Source organism: Leptodactylus fuscus, chromosome 1 (assembly GCF_031893055.1).
Source record: "Leptodactylus fuscus isolate aLepFus1 chromosome 1, aLepFus1.hap2, whole genome shotgun sequence".
NCBI classification, from domain to species: domain Eukaryota; kingdom Metazoa; phylum Chordata; class Amphibia; order Anura; family Leptodactylidae; genus Leptodactylus; species Leptodactylus fuscus.
The window spans coordinates 35542863-35557177 of NC_134265.1; the positions used below are offsets into that span (position 1 = coordinate 35542863).

General features: G+C 44.9%; 4 non-coding genes across 4 annotated transcripts; all 4 read left to right on the forward strand.

Annotated features, from left to right (window-relative positions):
- Positions 1-167: 167 nt before the first annotated feature.
- LOC142190675 (U1 spliceosomal RNA) lies at positions 168-331 on the forward strand. The gene has a single exon (XR_012714358.1). It is a non-coding gene; the product is annotated as a U1 spliceosomal RNA (small nuclear RNA).
- Positions 332-4200: 3869 nt separating this feature from the next.
- On the forward strand, positions 4201-4364 carry LOC142190705 (U1 spliceosomal RNA). Its single transcript, XR_012714386.1, has one exon. It is a non-coding gene; the product is annotated as a U1 spliceosomal RNA (small nuclear RNA).
- A 3866-nt stretch (positions 4365-8230) lies between these two features.
- On the forward strand, positions 8231-8394 carry LOC142190676 (U1 spliceosomal RNA). Its single transcript, XR_012714359.1, has one exon. It is a non-coding gene; the product is annotated as a U1 spliceosomal RNA (small nuclear RNA).
- A 3875-nt stretch (positions 8395-12269) lies between these two features.
- On the forward strand, positions 12270-12433 carry LOC142190677 (U1 spliceosomal RNA). Its single transcript, XR_012714360.1, has one exon. It is a non-coding gene; the product is annotated as a U1 spliceosomal RNA (small nuclear RNA).
- Positions 12434-14315: the final 1882 nt, after the last annotated feature.

A 14315-nucleotide genomic window follows, 5' to 3' on the forward strand; every position in this document is an offset into this window, starting at 1 on the left:
GTCGGGGCGAGGAATGGAGCGCAGCCTGTGCTACGGCCGCCTACCGAGGAAAACGCATGCGGTGTGGCATTGCACCATGCGGACCTCTGTTGGCCAAGGGCCAATGCCTCCCCAATGCGGCAGGGCTGCGGGGGAGGGGCGCTGGCCTAGCAGTCGGTGAATAACTCATACTTACCTGGCAGGGGAGATACCATGATCATGAAGGTGGTTCTCCCAGGGTGAGGCTCATCCATTGCACTCCGGGTGTGCTGACCCCTGCGATTTCCCCAAATGCGGGAAACTCGACTGCATAATTTGTGGTAGTGGGGGACTGCGTTCGCGCTTTCCCCTGATTTTCTCTGGTTGAAAGACAGTGCTCGTTCCTTGCTTCCTCTCGCTTGCTAGTTTGTTGCTCGATGCTGCGTACCTGTGCAGTACACTCAGATGGTTAGACTATCGCAACCGGGTTGCTGGCAGAGAGGCACGCTGCTGCTGCTGCCGCCGCTGCCACAGTGTAAGCAAAGCATTCCAGGTGGCCTTTGTCTCCCTCTAGTGGATGAGCGACAGTCCACTCATTCAGTCACACCTTTGGAACGTTAGAGTTTCAACTGTTATGGTGATGCAGCAAGTTCTCCGCTTCAGGCCTGAACCCGCCGCTTTCCATACCTGCCATTCATAGTTACATAGTAGATGAAGTTGGATAAAGACATGAGTCCATCAAGTCCAACCTATAGCCCTACAATCCCCTACAGTGTTGATCCAGGGGAAGGCAAAAACCCCCATGAGGCTCATGCCAATTGCCCTATTTCAGAGGAAAAAATTCCTTCCCGACTCCAAATCTGGCAGTCAGTATAAAACCCTGGATCAACGTGTCCTTAAAATCTAGAGACCATAACCCATTATATTTTTCTCTTCAAGAAAGGCATCCAGGCCCACTTTGAACTTGTTCAGTGAATCCGCCATCACCACTTCCTGGGGCAGAGACTTCCAGAGCCTCGCTGTTCTTACTGTGAAGAATCCCCTTCTATGTTTCTGGTGAAACCTTCTCTCCTCCATACGTAGTGGATGTCCTCTTGTCACTGTCACTGGCCTAGGAGTAAAAAGATCCTTAGAAAGTTCTTTGTATTGTCCCTTCATGTATTTGTACATTGTTATTAGATCTCCCCGTAGACGTCTTTTCTCTAAGCTGAATAACCCCAAGTTTGTTAATCTATCGTTGTACTCCAGTCCACCCATTCCCCTAATCATTTTGGTTGCCCGTCTTTGCACTTTTTCAAGTTCACGTATGTCTTTCTTGTATATCGGGGCCCAAAATTGTGCACAATATTCTAAGTGTGGCCGTACCAGTGATTTGTATAGAGGCATAACTATGTCCTTGTCATGAGAATCTAGACCTCTTTTGATGCATCCCATAATTTTATTTGCCTTGGCAGCAGCTGCCTGACACTGGTCATTAAAGGTAAGCTTGCTGTCCACCAAAATCCCTAAGTCTTTTTCATTGACAGTCTTACCCAGTAATTTACTATTTAGTACATAGTCATACATTTTATTACGTCGCCCAAAGTGCATTACTTTACATTTGTCAACATTAAACTTCATTTGCCAAGTCTCCGCCCATGCTTCCAGTTTCCTTAGATCCCCTTGTAATATTCTACTATCCTCCTCATTATTGATTACCCTACAAAGTTTAGTATCATCTGCAAATATAGACACCCTGCTTTGTAAACCCTCTACCAGGTCATTAATAAAGATGTTAAACAAGAGAGGACCTAATACTGACCCCTGCGGCACCCCACTGGTGACTGTGGCCCCGTCTGAATATTTACCATTAACAAGTACCCTCTGTTTCCTATCAGTGAGCCAGTTGCTAACCCAAATGCATATGTTTCCCCCCAGTCCCAACAATCTCATTTTGCATCCCAACCGTTTATCTGGAACAGTATCAAAAGCCTTTGAAAAGTCCAGGTACACCACGTCTACTGCATTAGCCATGTCCAGTCTTGAACTGACCTCCTCATAGAAGCTGATCAGATTAGTCTGACAGGACCGATTCCTCATAAACCCATGCTGATTGGGTGTTATAAGATTATTTACATTGAGATACCCCAGGATAGCATCTCTTAGAAAGCCCTCAAATATCTTTCCCACCACAGAAGTTAAACTTACTGGCCTATAGTTTCCAGGTTCCCTTTTACACCCCTTTTTGAAAATTGGCACCACATTTGCTATTCGCCAATCCTGTGGAACAGACCCAGTCATTACTGAATCCTTAAATATTAGATACAAGGGTCTATCTATGACCATGCTTAATTCCCTCAGAACTCGGGGGTGTATACCATCTGGACCGGGCGATTTCTCTATTTTAGTGTTTTGCAGGCGGCGCTGCACTTCTTCCTGGGTTAAGCAGGTGACATTTAATTGAGAGTTAACATTACCCCTAATCATGTTGCCGGCCAATGGATATTCTTGTGTAAACACTGTAGAGAAGAAGGCATTTAATACTTGTGCTCTTTCCTCATCCTCCTCCACCATTACACCCAGATTATTTTTGAGAGTGCCGACATTGTCAGTTTTTATTCTCTTATTATTTATGTAATTGAAGAATAATTTTGGATTACTTTTACTTTCCTTGGCAATTTTTCTCTCAGCCTCAATCTTCGCCTCCTTTATTTGTTTTTTGCACAATTTATTTTTCTCTGTTATAGTTTTTTAATGCTGTGTCGCTACTCTCTTGTTTTAGTACTTTAAATGCTTCCTTTTTATCCCTCATTGCATTCTGTACTGTTTTAGTTAGCCATATTGGTTTTCTATGATTTCTAGCCCGCTTATTCCCATAGGGTATGTGTTTTCTAGTGCTCTTATTTAGTATATTTTTGAAGATGTCCCATTTAGTTTGTGTTCCCGTCACGTTGAGGACATTGTCCCAGTTTATGCTGCTAGGCTCCTCTCTCAGCTGGTTAAAATTTGCCTTCCTGAAGTTTAGTGTTTTTGTACCCCCTCTAATGAACGTCTTCTTAATGTGTACAAGAAAACTTATTCTGTTATGGTCACTATTACCCAGATGTCCCCCAACCTCCACTTTTGATAGTGTGTCAGGTTCATTTGTTAAAATTAGGTCTAAAAGGGCCTGGCCTCTTGTTGGGTCCTGCACTAGTTGCGATAGGTAATTGTCTTTTATTACTGACAAGAACCTGCTCCCTTTGTTGGATCTGCAGGTTTCTGCCTCCCAGTTGATATCTGGGTAGTTGAAATCCCCCATAATAATGACTTTATTCTGCTTTGCGGCCTCATCTATTTGTTTTATTAGTACATTTTCAGCTTCTTCCATTATATTTGGAGATTTATAACAAACCCCTATCAGTATTTTATTATTTTTTGTTCCTCCCGTAATCTCCACCCATAAGGACTCCACATAATCATTTTCCTCCCAGATGTCCTCACGCAGGACTGGCTTAAGGCCGTTTTTTACGTATAAGCAAACCCCTCCCCCTTTCTTATTTGTACGCTCCTTTCTAAACATACTGTACCCTTGTTTATTTACAGCCCAGTCATAGCTAGAGTCCAGCCATGTCTCACTTACCCCCCACCATGTCATAATTGTCTTCCAACATCATCACTTCTAGTTCCTCCATCTTGTTAGTAAGACTTCGGGCATTCGTATGCATACATTTCATAGATTTATCTTCCCTACTCTTCCACTGCCTACTGACTGCTCTAACCCGACCCCCTGCTCCACCCCCAGTTTCAGTATCTAGCCCTCTTTCCATTTCTACACTATCTTGCCCTCTACATGTTACCCTCTCCCCCCAGTACCTAGTTTAAACACTCCTCCAACCGTCTAGCCATCTTCTCTTCTAATTCTAATGAGCCATCCCGGCTTAAGTAAACCAAAGGCACGCAGCTGCCTCGTGCCTGACTCTGCTGCCCAGCCGGAGCTCGGTTTCTGGAAGCCGCCACCCATTCGCCCCCTCCCCTTTCGTTTTATGCTAATGCCCTTGCTGCACTGCATCTTGGAAATGCCTAGCCGGGAACATTTGAATGCAGGCAGCGGGGTGTCGGGGCGAGGAATGGAGCGCAGCCTGTGCTACGGCCGCCTACCGAGGAAAACGCATGCGGTGTGGCATTGCACCATGCGGACCTCTGTTGGCCAAGGGCCAATGCCTCCCCAATGCGGCAGGGCTGCGGGGGAGGGGCGCTGGCCTAGCAGTCGGTGAATAACTCATACTTACCTGGCAGGGGAGATACCATGATCATGAAGGTGGTTCTCCCAGGGTGAGGCTCATCCATTGCACTCCGGGTGTGCTGATCCCTGCGATTTCCCCAAATGCGGGAAACTCGACTGCATAATTTGTGGTAGTGGGGGACTGCGTTCGCGCTTTCCCCTGATTTTCTCTGGTTGAAAGACAGTGCTCGTTCCTTGCTTCCTCTCGCTTGCTAGTTTGTTGCTCGATGCTGCGTACCTGTGCAGTACACTCAGATGGTTAGACTATCGCAACCGGGTTGCTGGCAGAGAGGCACGCTGCTGCTGCCGCCGCTGCCACAGTGTAAGCAAAGCATTCCAGGTGGCCTTTGTCTCCCTCTAGTGGATGAGCGACAGTCCACTCATTCAGTCACACCGTTGGAACGTTAGAGTTTCAACTGTTATGGTGATGCAGCAAGTTCTCCGCTTCAGGCCTGAACCCGCCGCTTTCCATACCTGCCATTCATAGTTACATAGTAGATGAAGTTGGATAAAGACATGAGTCCATCAAGTCCAACCTATAGCCATACAATCCCCTACAGTGTTGATCCAGGGGAAGGCAAAAACCCCCATGAGGCTCATGCCAATTGCCCTATTTCAGAGGAAAAAATTCCTTCCCGACTCCAAATCTGGCAGTCAGTATAAAACCCTGGATCAACGTGTCCTTAAAATCTAGAGACCATAACCCATTATATTTTTCTCTTCAAGAAAGGCATCCAGGCCCACTTTGAACTTGTTCAGTGAATCCGCCATCACCACTTCCTGGGGCAGAGACTTCCAGAGCCTCGCTGTTCTTACTGTGAAGAATCCCCTTCTATGTTTCTGGTGAAACCTTCTCTCCTCCATACGTAGTGGATGTCCTCTTGTCACTGTCACTGGCCTAGGAGTAAAAAGATCCTTAGAAAGTTCTTTGTATTGTCCCTTCATGTATTTGTACATTGTTATTAGATCTCCCCGTAGACGTCTTTTCTCTAAGCTGAATAACCCCAAGTTTGTTAATCTATCGTTGTACTCCAGTCCACCCATTCCCCTAATCATTTTGGTTGCCCGTCTTTGCACTTTTTCAAGTTCACGTATGTCTTTCTTGTATATCGGGGTCCAAAATTGTGCACAATATTCTAAGTGTGGCCGTACCAGTGATTTGTATAGAGGCATAACTATGTCCTTGTCATGAGAATCTAGACCTCTTTTGATGCATCCCATAATTTTATTTGCCTTGGCAGCAGCTGCCTGACACTGGTCATTAAAGGTAAGCTTGCTGTCCACCAAAATCCCTAAGTCTTTTTCATTGACAGTCTTACCCAGTAATTTACTATTTAGTACATAGTCATACATTTTATTACGTCGCCCAAAGTGCATTACTTTACATTTGTCAACATTAAACTTCATTTGCCAAGTCTCCGCCCATGCTTCCAGTTTCCTTAGATCCCCTTGTAATATTCTACTATCCTCCTCATTATTGATTACCCTACAAAGTTTAGTATCATCTGCAAATATAGACACCCTGCTTTGTAAACCCTCTACCAGGTCATTAATAAAGATGTTAAACAAGAGAGGACCTAATACTGACCCCTGCGGCACCCCACTGGTGACTGTGGCCCCGTCTGAATATTTACCATTAACAAGTACCCTCTGTTTCCTATCAGTGAGCCAGTTGCTAACCCAAATGCATATGTTTCCCCCCAGTCCCAACAATCTCATTTTGCATCCCAACCGTTTATCTGGAACAGTATCAAAAGCCTTTGAAAAGTCCAGGTACACCACGTCTACTGCATTAGCCATGTCCAGTCTTGAACTGACCTCCTCATAGAAGCTGATCAGATTAGTCTGACAGGACCGATTCCTCATAAACCCATGCTGATTGGGTGTTATAAGATTATTTACATTGAGATACCCCAGGATAGCATCTCTTAGAAAGCCCTCAAATATCTTTCCCACCACAGAAGTTAAACTTACTGGCCTATAGTTTCCAGGTTCCCTTTTACACCCCTTTTTGAAAATTGGCACCACATTTGCTATTCGCCAATCCTGTGGAACAGACCCAGTCATTACTGAATCCTTAAATATTAGATACAAGGGTCTATCTATGACCATGCTTAATTCCCTCAGAACTCGGGGGTGTATACCATCTGGACCGGGCGATTTCTCTATTTTAGTGTTTTGCAGGCGGCGCTGCACTTCTTCCTGGGTTAAGCAGGTGACATTTAATTGAGAGTTAACATTACCCCTAATCATGTTGCCGGCCAATGGATATTCTTGTGTAAACACTGTAGAGAAGAAGGCATTTAATACTTGTGCTCTTTCCTCATCCTCCTCCACCATTACACCCAGATTATTTTTGAGAGTGCCGACATTGTCAGTTTTTATTCTCTTATTATTTATGTAATTGAAGAATAATTTTGGATTACTTTTACTTTCCTTGGCAATTTTTCTCTCAGCCTCAATCTTCGCCTCCTTTATTTGTTTTTTGCACAATTTATTTTTCTCTGTTATAGTTTTTTAATGCTGTGTCGCTACTCTCTTGTTTTAGTACTTTAAATGCTTCCTTTTTATCCCTCATTGCATTCTGTACTGTTTTAGTTAGCCATATTGGTTTTCTATGATTTCTAGCCCGCTTATTCCCATAGGGTATGTGTTTTCTAGTGCTCTTATTTAGTATATTTTTGAAGATGTCCCATTTAGTTTGTGTTCCCGTCACGTTGAGGACATTGTCCCAGTTTATGCTGCTAGGCTCCTCTCTCAGCTGGTTAAAATTTGCCTTCCTGAAGTTTAGTGTTTTTGTACCCCCTCTAATGAACGTCTTCTTAATGTGTACAAGAAAACTTATTCTGTTATGGTCACTATTACCCAGATGTCCCCCAACCTCCACTTTTGATAGTGTGTCAGGTTCATTTGTTAAAATTAGGTCTAAAAGGGCCTGGCCTCTTGTTGGGTCCTGCACTAGTTGCGATAGGTAATTGTCTTTTATTACTGACAAGAACCTGCTCCCTTTGTTGGATCTGCAGGTTTCTGCCTCCCAGTTGATATCTGGGTAGTTGAAATCCCCCATAATAATGACTTTATTCTGCTTTGCGGCCTCATCTATTTGTTTTATTAGTACATTTTCAGCTTCTTCCATTATATTTGGAGATTTATAACAAACCCCTATCAGTATTTTATTATTTTTTGTTCCTCCCGTAATCTCCACCCATAAGGACTCCACATAATCATTTTCCTCCCAGATGTCCTCACGCAGGACTGGCTTAAGGCCGTTTTTTACGTATAAGCAAACCCCTCCCCCTTTCTTATTTGTACGCTCCTTTCTAAACATACTGTACCCTTGTTTATTTACAGCCCAGTCATAGCTAGAGTCCAGCCATGTCTCACTTACCCCCCACCATGTCATAATTGTCTTCCAACATCATCACTTCTAGTTCCTCCATCTTGTTAGTAAGACTTCGGGCATTCGTATGCATACATTTCATAGATTTATCTTCCCTACTCTTCCACTGCCTACTGACTGCTCTAACCCGACCCCCTGCTCCACCCCCAGTTTCAGTATCTAGCCCTCTTTCCATTTCTACACTATCTTGCCCTCTACATGTTACCCTCTCCCCCCAGTACCTAGTTTAAACACTCCTCCAACCGTCTAGCCATCTTCTCTTCTAATTCTAATGAGCCATCCCGGCTTAAGTAAACCAAAGGCACGCAGCTGCCTCGTGCCTGACTCTGCTGCCCAGCCGGAGCTCGGTTTCTGGAAGCCGCCACCCATTCGCCCCCTCCCCTTTCGTTTTATGCTAATGCCCTTGCTGCACTGCATCTTGGAAATGCCTAGCCGGGAACATTTGAATGCAGGCAGCGGGGTGTCGGGGCGAGGAATGGAGCGCAGCCTGTGCTACGGCCGCCTACCGAGGAAAACGCATGCGGTGTGGCATTGCACCATGCGGACCTCTGTTGGCCAAGGGCCAATGCCTCCCCAATGCGGCAGGGCTGCGGGGGAGGGGCGCTGGCCTAGCAGTCGGTGAATAACTCATACTTACCTGGCAGGGGAGATACCATGATCATGAAGGTGGTTCTCCCAGGGTGAGGCTCATCCATTGCACTCCGGGTGTGCTGACCCCTGCGATTTCCCCAAATGCGGGAAACTCGACTGCATAATTTGTGGTAGTGGGGGACTGCGTTCGCGCTTTCCCCTGATTTTCTCTGGTTGAAAGACAGTGCTCGTTCCTTGCTTCCTCTCGCTTGCTAGTTTGTTGCTCGATGCTGCGTACCTGTGCAGTACACTCAGATGGTTAGACTATCGCAACCGGGTTGCTGGCAGAGAGGCACGCTGCTGCTGCTGCTGCTGCCGCCGCTGCCACAGTGTAAGCAAAGCATTCCAGGTGGCCTTTGTCTCCCTCTAGTGGATGAGCGACAGTCCACTCATTCAGTCACACCGTTGGAACGTTAGAGTTTCAACTGTTATGGTGATGCAGCAAGTTCTCCGCTTCAGGCCTGAACCCGCCGCTTTCCATACCTGCCATTCATAGTTACATAGTAGATGAAGTTGGATAAAGACATGAGTCCATCAAGTCCAACCTATAGCCCTACAATCCCCTACAGTGTTGATCCAGGGGAAGGCAAAAACCCCCATGAGGCTCATGCCAATTGCCCTATTTCAGAGGAAAAAATTCCTTCCCGACTCCAAATCTGGCAGTCAGTATAAAACCCTGGATCAACGTGTCCTTAAAATCTAGAGACCATAACCCATTATATTTTTCTCTTCAAGAAAGGCATCCAGGCCCACTTTGAACTTGTTCAGTGAATCCGCCATCACCACTTCCTGGGGCAGAGACTTCCAGAGCCTCGCTGTTCTTACTGTGAAGAATCCCCTTCTATGTTTCTGGTGAAACCTTCTCTCCTCCATACGTAGTGGATGTCCTCTTGTCACTGTCACTGGCCTAGGAGTAAAAAGATCCTTAGAAAGTTCTTTGTATTGTCCCTTCATGTATTTGTACATTGTTATTAGATCTCCCCGTAGACGTCTTTTCTCTAAGCTGAATAACCCCAAGTTTGTTAATCTATCGTTGTACTCCAGTCCACCCATTCCCCTAATCATTTTGGTTGCCCGTCTTTGCACTTTTTCAAGTTCACGTATGTCTTTCTTGTATATCGGGGCCCAAAATTGTGCACAATATTCTAAGTGTGGCCGTACCAGTGATTTGTATAGAGGCATAACTATGTCCTTGTCATGAGAATCTAGACCTCTTTTGATGCATCCCATAATTTTATTTGCCTTGGCAGCAGCTGCCTGACACTGGTCATTAAAGGTAAGCTTGCTGTCCACCAAAATCCCTAAGTCTTTTTCATTGACAGTCTTACCCAGTAATTTACTATTTAGTACATAGTCATACATTTTATTACGTCGCCCAAAGTGCATTACTTTACATTTGTCAACATTAAACTTCATTTGCCAAGTCTCCGCCCATGCTTCCAGTTTCCTTAGATCCCCTTGTAATATTCTACTATCCTCCTCATTATTGATTACCCTACAAAGTTTAGTATCATCTGCAAATATAGACACCCTGCTTTGTAAACCCTCTACCAGGTCATTAATAAAGATGTTAAACAAGAGAGGACCTAATACTGACCCCTGCGGCACCCCACTGGTGACTGTGGCCCCGTCTGAATATTTACCATTAACAAGTACCCTCTGTTTCCTATCAGTGAGCCAGTTGCTAACCCAAATGCATATGTTTCCCCCCAGTCCCAACAATCTCATTTTGCATCCCAACCGTTTATCTGGAACAGTATCAAAAGCCTTTGAAAAGTCCAGGTACACCACGTCTACTGCATTAGCCATGTCCAGTCTTGAACTGACCTCCTCATAGAAGCTGATCAGATTAGTCTGACAGGACCGATTCCTCATAAACCCATGCTGATTGGGTGTTATAAGATTATTTACATTGAGATACCCCAGGATAGCATCTCTTAGAAAGCCCTCAAATATCTTTCCCACCACAGAAGTTAAACTTACTGGCCTATAGTTTCCAGGTTCCCTTTTACACCCCTTTTTGAAAATTGGCACCACATTTGCTATTCGCCAATCCTGTGGAACAGACCCAGTCATTACTGAATCCTTAAATATTAGATACAAGGGTCTATCTATGACCATGCTTAATTCCCTCAGAACTCGGGGGTGTATACCATCTGGACCGGGCGATTTCTCTATTTTAGTGTTTTGCAGGCGGCGCTGCACTTCTTCCTGGGTTAAGCAGGTGACATTTAATTGAGAGTTAACATTACCCCTAATCATGTTGCCGGCCAATGGATATTCTTGTGTAAACACTGTAGAGAAGAAGGCATTTAATACTTGTGCTCTTTCCTCATCCTCCTCCACCATTACACCCAGATTATTTTTGAGAGTGCCGACATTGTCAGTTTTTATTCTCTTATTATTTATGTAATTGAAGAATAATTTTGGATTACTTTTACTTTCCTTGGCAATTTTTCTCTCAGCCTCAATCTTCGCCTCCTTTATTTGTTTTTTGCACAATTTATTTTTCTCTGTTATAGTTTTTTAATGCTGTGTCGCTACTCTCTTGTTTTAGTACTTTAAATGCTTCCTTTTTATCCCTCATTGCATTCTGTACTGTTTTAGTTAGCCATATTGGTTTTCTATGATTTCTAGCCCGCTTATTCCCATAGGGTATGTGTTTTCTAGTGCTCTTATTTAGTATATTTTTGAAGATGTCCCATTTAGTTTGTGTTCCCGTCACGTTGAGGACATTGTCCCAGTTTATGCTGCTAGGCTCCTCTCTCAGCTGGTTAAAATTTGCCTTCCTGAAGTTTAGTGTTTTTGTACCCCCTCTAATGAACGTCTTCTTAATGTGTACAAGAAAACTTATTCTGTTATGGTCACTATTACCCAGATGTCCCCCAACCTCCACTTTTGATAGTGTGTCAGGTTCATTTGTTAAAATTAGGTCTAAAAGGGCCTGGCCTCTTGTTGGGTCCTGCACTAGTTGCGATAGGTAATTGTCTTTTATTACTGACAAGAACCTGCTCCCTTTGTTGGATCTGCAGGTTTCTGCCTCCCAGTTGATATCTGGGTAGTTGAAATCCCCCATAATAATGACTTTATTCTGCTTTGCGGCCTCATCTATTTGTTTTATTAGTACATTTTCAGCTTCTTCCATTATATTTGGAGATTTATAACAAACCCCTATCAGTATTTTATTATTTTTTGTTCCTCCCGTAATCTCCACCCATAAGGACTCCACATAATCATTTTCCTCCCAGATGTCCTCACGCAGGACTGGCTTAAGGCCGTTTTTTACGTATAAGCAAACCCCTCCCCCTTTCTTATTTGTACGCTCCTTTCTAAACATACTGTACCCTTGTTTATTTACAGCCCAGTCATAGCTAGAGTCCAGCCATGTCTCACTTACCCCCCACCATGTCATAATTGTCTTCCAACATCATCACTTCTAGTTCCTCCATCTTGTTAGTAAGACTTCGGGCATTCGTATGCATACATTTCATAGATTTATCTTCCCTACTCTTCCACTGCCTACTGACTGCTCTAACCCGACCCCCTGCTCCACCCCCAGTTTCAGTATCTAGCCCTCTTTCCATTACTACACTATCTTGCCCTCTACATGTTACCCTCTCCCCCCAGTACCTAGTTTAAACACTCCTCCAACCGTCTAGCCATCTTCTCTTCTAATTCTAATGAGCCATCCCGGCTTAAGTAAACCAAAGGCACGCAGCTGCCTCGTGCCTGACTCTGCTGCCCAGCCGGAGCTCGGTTTCTGGAAGCCGCCACCCATTCGCCCCCTCCCCTTTCGTTTTATGCTAATGCCCTTGCTGCACTGCATCTTGGAAATGCCTAGCCGGGAACATTTGAATGCAGGCAGCGGGGTGTCGGGGCGAGGAATGGAGCGCAGCCTGTGCTACGGCCGCCTACCGAGGAAAACGCATGCGGTGTGGCATTGCACCATGCGGACCTCTGTTGGCCAAGGGCCAATGCCTCCCCAATGCGGCAGGGCTGCGGGGGAGGGGCGCTGGCCTAGCAGTCGGTGAATAACTCATACTTACCTGGCAGGGGAGATACCATGATCATGAAGGTGGTTCTCCCAGGGTGAGGCTCATCCATTGCACTCCGGGTGTGCTGACCCCTGCGATTTCCCCAAATGCGGGAAACTCGACTGCATAATTTGTGGTAGTGGGGGACTGCGTTCGCGCTTTCCCCTGATTTTCTCTGGTTGAAAGACAGTGCTCGTTCCTTGCTTCCTCTCGCTTGCTAGTTTGTTGCTCGATGCTGCGTACCTGTGCAGTACACTCAGATGGTTAGACTATCGCAACCGGGTTGCTGGCAGAGAGGCACGCTGCTGCTGCTGCTGCCGCCGCTGCCACAGTGTAAGCAAAGCATTCCAGGTGGCCTTTGTCTCCCTCTAGTGGATGAGCGACAGTCCACTCATTCAGTCACACCGTTGGAACGTTAGAGTTTCAACTGTTATGGTGATGCAGCAAGTTCTCCGCTTCAGGCCTGAACCCGCCGCTTTCCATACCTGCCATTCATAGTTACATAGTAGATGAAGTTGGATAAAGACATGAGTCCATCAAGTCCAACCTATAGCCATACAATCCCCTACAGTGTTGATCCAGGGGAAGGCAAAAACCCCCATGAGGCTCATGCCAATTGCCCTATTTCAGAGGAAAAAATTCCTTCCCGACTCCAAATCTGGCAGTCAGTATAAAACCCTGGATCAACGTGTCCTTAAAATCTAGAGACCATAACCCATTATATTTTTCTCTTCAAGAAAGGCATCCAGGCCCACTTTGAACTTGTTCAGTGAATCCGCCATCACCACTTCCTGGGGCAGAGACTTCCAGAGCCTCGCTGTTCTTACTGTGAAGAATCCCCTTCTATGTTTCTGGTGAAACCTTCTCTCCTCCATACGTAGTGGATGTCCTCTTGTCACTGTCACTGGCCTAGGAGTAAAAAGATCCTTAGAAAGTTCTTTGTATTGTCCCTTCATGTATTTGTACATTGTTATTAGATCTCCCCGTAGACGTCTTTTCTCTAAGCTGAATAACCCCAAGTTTGTTAATCTATCGTTGTACTCCAGTCCACCCATTCCCCTAATCATTTTGGTTGCCCGTCTTTGCACTTTTTCAAGTTCACGTATGTCTTTCTTGTATATCGGGGCCCAAAATTGTGCACAATATTCTAAGTGTGGCCGTACCAGTGATTTGTATAGAGGCATAACTATGTCCTTGTCATGAGAATCTAGACCTCTTTTGATGCATCCCATAATTTTATTTGCCTTGGCAGCAGCTGCCTGACACTGGTCATTAAAGGTAAGCTTGCTGTCCACCAAAATCCCTAAGTCTTTTTCATTGACAGTCTTACCCAGTAATTTACTATTTAGTACATAGTCATACATTTTATTACGTCGCCCAAAGTGCATTACTTTACATTTGTCAACATTAAACTTCATTTGCCAAGTCTCCGCCCATGCTTCCAGTTTCCTTAGATCCCCTTGTAATATTCTACTATCCTCCTCATTATTGATTACCCTACAAAGTTTAGTATCATCTGCAAATATAGACACCCTGCTTTGTAAACCCTCTACCAGGTCATTAATAAAGATGTTAAACAAGAGAGGACCTAATACTGACCCCTGCGGCACCCCACTGGTGACTGTGGCCCCGTCTGAATATTTACCATTAACAAGTACCCTCTGTTTCCTATCAGTGAGCCAGTTGCTAACCCAAATGCATATGTTTCCCCCCAGTCCCAACAATCTCATTTTGCATCCCAACCGTTTATCTGGAACAGTATCAAAAGCCTTTGAAAAGTCCAGGTACACCACGTCTACTGCATTAGCCATGTCCAGTCTTGAACTGACCTCCTCATAGAAGCTGATCAGATTAGTCTGACAGGACCGATTCCTCATAAACCCATGCTGATTGGGTGTTATAAGATTATTTACATTGAGATACCCCAGGATAGCATCTCTTAGAAAGCCCTCAAATATCTTTCCCACCACAGAAGTTAAACTTACTGGCCTATAGTTTCCAGGTTCCCTTTTACACCCCTTTTTGAAAATTGGCACCACATTTGCTATTC